This window comes from Halyomorpha halys, unplaced genomic scaffold (assembly GCF_000696795.3).
Source record: "Halyomorpha halys isolate HHAL.00 unplaced genomic scaffold, Hhal_1.1 Scaffold653.1, whole genome shotgun sequence".
In the NCBI taxonomy this organism is placed as follows: domain Eukaryota; kingdom Metazoa; phylum Arthropoda; class Insecta; order Hemiptera; family Pentatomidae; genus Halyomorpha; species Halyomorpha halys.
Window position 1 is genome coordinate 392969 of NW_027106142.1, and position 4505 is coordinate 397473.

The window sequence follows — 4505 nt, forward strand, 5'->3', positions numbered from 1 at the left end:
ACATTATGTAACATTAACACGGGAGAAAATAAAACTGTGTAGGAAGTTGGAGATTGATTTACCCAGATGACCATTGCACAATGGATTCTGCTTCCTATAATTCCATTTTTTCCGTCCCAACACTGCGTAGCGTATTAATTTCAACCAACTTCTACATTCACTGAATGATTATCGTAAAACTTTTGGAGGTCAACAAATATCTAAAATTAATTAAAAGTTTTTAATAATATTTTTTTCCACATCGAAGAACCGGAATAAGTGATAGCAAAATTGTGAATAAATTTTGATAGGGGATGTTGCAGAAAGGTTGCGGCGGGTCAATAAGGTTTTGGCAGCTGACCAGAACCTCCTGGCCTTCCCTCAGGAACGGCTAACTGACTTGAATGTCCTCCATCACCAAGAGTAAATGAAAGAGTCCCGTTGGGTAAAGTAAAGAGTCATGATATTGTCAAAAATATAAGATTTATTTGACTAGGAAATCTAATGAACGAATAAAAGCGAGTTTCCATAATAAAGCAATAAAAATAGGTTTCGAAAATAAATCAATATTAAAAATGCATTTTAAAAATAAAACAAAAGAAAATTCTTTTTAAAAAGTTGTAATCACTATTTAACCTAAAACCAAAACCGCCGGCCTGAAGTTCTCCATAGATCGCAAACATAAATCAAAATCACTGCAATATTTTTTTGTAATAATGAACATTTTGACGGATGAACGGCGCCGAAACGTTTTCAAATATAAAGATTACGTAAAATAAAGGATGAACTAACAAGAGAATTTAGAGGGCTACACTGAATTAAGGCACACGGTAAATATAATTCAGGTTATAGCATTGCGGCCTATAAGATGGGCGTGTAAGGTTGTAAATTTGTAGGGCTTAGTTACGAGTGGATCCCTAAAATGATAAACATTGAACCGACGGGTAAACGTCCGAGGGGTAGACCGAAACGTTGATGGCAGCATTGCATTAAAGCTGATTTAGTAGAATTGAGTTCAGTGCGACGTCACTGGTAGGATGAATGTTGAGGTGATTAGTGGTATCGGCATCGAACCTCCGGGTTCGTTAGGCGTTTATTATTATTCATAATAATAAAGAAAATTACAACATGCCCACTAGGGATTCACAATTAATAGAAATTGGTGGAAAACTTGAGATATAAAACTCGCATAAATGAGAAAATAAACTATTCAACTCAATCGAAAGGACAATAAATAAAGACCTTAATGTTCCGTAAGTAACCCCCGGTGATATCTAGCCCGGACCAGATATCATTCCTTCCATTATAAACCACCTAATCACCCAAACCCACTAGTTTCTAACCTTTCTGCCTCTTCCATTCCTGACAATCCTCCGAGGCGCTTAAAAAGAAGATGGCCACAAGACCAGCTAATGTAAAAACGTCATAGGAGTGCTACCAATGAGTAGTTTCTCTATAACCCTATATAATACCATCGTAGCCTAAATAAAAATTTCCTAGATGTATTATAATATACAGTTGTAAATTTTAATTAAGATATTAAATAAATAACTCGCAATTAGTATCCTGCCAACATAATGAATTAGTAAGAGTGATATTGAATTGAAAAGAATATTGTGAAGGTATCTCGTCGAGTCAAATATTTCACTGTACATTATTAACATTCCTGTACTGTATTTCTAACAATTCATCAAGATGGAAACTGGACAAATTTAGTGATTAACATTTCCTATAAAGTCCTTACTCTACTTACCTTATCTAAATATGTAAATCTTCATTATAATTATGTTTCAATGATACATACATAATTAATAGACGTGGCATTTTTCAGGCTTGTTCAAAGAGCAAGAGAATGTTTTTAAGTTTATTAGTCCGACCTCTCAATTCTTTGTGTTGGGATCCTCAAAGGAACTCCTTACTGGAGAATAGTGTGCCTCATTACGCTAATTCACTCCTTGCTTAGAAAGTAAAATGTATGCGAACTGGGGACGTGAGGAGAAACGAAAGTGTGCCGCTAGTAATAGGAGCTTCTTATTAGTGCCAGCTATATTTAATAACTTGCATTTTCTTTATTCTCACAGTTTGCTTTCCAAACTGCAGCTCTGAGAGTCTAGCCATAATGGAATAAGAAATTTAATGTTATTCATTATCTTAACTGTATACTTGGAAAAATGGTCTAACACTAGCAAACTTTGTCATAACATGACTTTTTTAATATCAACTATATCAATTTTTAGCCATATTTATTTAATAAAATTAAGAGAGAATGTGAGAGTAAATATCAGCAGAAGTTAATCATATTTTTTTGTCATTTTTGTAATGTGGCAGGAATAGTCAATAAAGGAATATGCACAGGTTACAACTACCATGAGTGGTATATTGCATAAGCAATAAATATTTTTATTATAATTCATCCCACCATCAGTAGAAACTTGAAATGTTCCATTCGGACACTGGACTATAATCCCTGTTTGATTTTTCTAAATAATTTTTGCTGATAATGAATAAAAAAATATTCGAAAGGTGTTCGAAGGCTTTTGTCAAAGCGGTCCTATGTCGAAAAAAAATATTTTAGCAATTTTTAATATTTTCGTTTTGCCCTTTATAGATTCATTTAGTTTTAGGTTATAAAAAATCAATCGATTAGATTTATTGTGTGAAATAAGAAAAAAATATTTATAATTATATTAAATGGCTGTATGTGATTAACAAATTACACATCCAGTGAAGTAGCCAACAAAAAAAAAATTCTTAAAAATTTAAGAAGGTTTTTGTAGATCTAAAATTGTAAATTCTAGGATTTGATTTTTTAAGGATTTTGGGAGTTTACTTTCATAATTACTCAGGATTTAATCCATGTCCAACGTTACTGCAACCAATGAAAAGCCGAATTTATGCTCTTTCCATACAAAACAAAAATTCGGATTTTATACCTTTATGAAGAGGCAAAATTGGTATAAAATAATTTAAAAAATCTCAGTTTTACTGTTTCTGAAGGTCTGGTCTAATCTGATCCTGAAATTTACAGAGGCTTAAACTTTACCTAACTTTCGTAAAGGTTGGTGGAGTAATGTTATCGCAATTTTTAAGTTTTTAAAACAGAATCGAAGTACTCAGGAAGACGAAAATTATGAGCAAAAATAAGATTTTTTATATTTCTATAAAAGTTCGTATTTAAAGGGTTTTCCAAGCGCGAAAAACGAAAGTTAGTTTTCGTTGTATACAAATACTTTATCTCACTTTGCTGTGTCAGTTGTTCCAACTGGTTTCAATACTTATATAATATCATAGTTGAGTATGGGAAAAAAATATCATTCGGTTTTCTTAAGTATAAAAAAAAAAGTATAAATCAGGTTGAAATGTATACAAGTCCGCAAAACATACGAAGTAAAAAAAAATTGTATTAGTAAAAAGCAGGTCAAAATCGTTATTAGCATCCTTAAATACTAATTTTGATAGAAACAATGTTTACCTGTTCTGTTCAGAAAAATAATGTTTTTTGAAATTTTTATAATTACATATTTTTATTAACTTTTTTATATAAAAATTTTTTAACTTACTTTAATTGAAGGATCAATGAGTTTTTTAAAGTTTATTTCAACATTTTAACTCATTTAACCAGGTTAGAGTCTCCTTCTTTTTCCCTGCTATGAGGTGTTTCGTGAGCCTATGAGATAAATCATTGTAAACAATTTGTACTATATTTTTAATATACTTGGATGTGATGATGACAAAAATCTTGACAATTATTTTCAATGCAATTTGAAATTGGAAATGTAAATTGTAGCTCTTCCACCAGGAGCTGAAGATTCCATATTTCGTAAAGGATCTAAGATCTGCTTGCCTCAGTTCATGATTTAAAATAAGAAATGTAGGAGGTGTCCTGAAGAGCTAAATGCTCATATGAGAAAAAAAAGATGTTACGTTAGGAGTGTACTGGTGAGAGAAATGCCCAGTCTTACCGTTACGAGGAGACCAGGGCAAAACTGTATCGAGTATAGGTGAGGAGTAATCTAAAAAAGCGACAATAACAACATCAAATGGATAACGGATAAAATACTAGGATAATTACAGGCGTTTGTTTCCCAATATGAGATAAATGCCCAAGGCTGCACCTCTCCCAGGTTAATACAATCACCAAAAGATCTAATCAATTGGTACATAGTGACCATAGAATCCATTCAGGACAAAGGAAGAAAACGAAAATATCAAACAGTGCGAAAACAGTATCTTCTTTCCCCCACTCTTAGACCTCTTCGACAAGAACCCAAGGACATAAAAAAGCGTTTCATTGAATTTGAATTTTTTGAGTAAGGACGCGGTCTAATGACGATTATCAATCTGGTCACGATCTAAGCGGATAAAGTCAAAATGAAAATGACAATAAATATTTTGAAATACAACAAGCAGTGGGTGACACGTATGAGTCACTCCATCAGGTGGGTGACTACATGCTGACTCAGAGACCTTTCTAACCTTCTTACGACATCCAGTTATAAATACTTTAGCATTTATTTCAAGTCCAA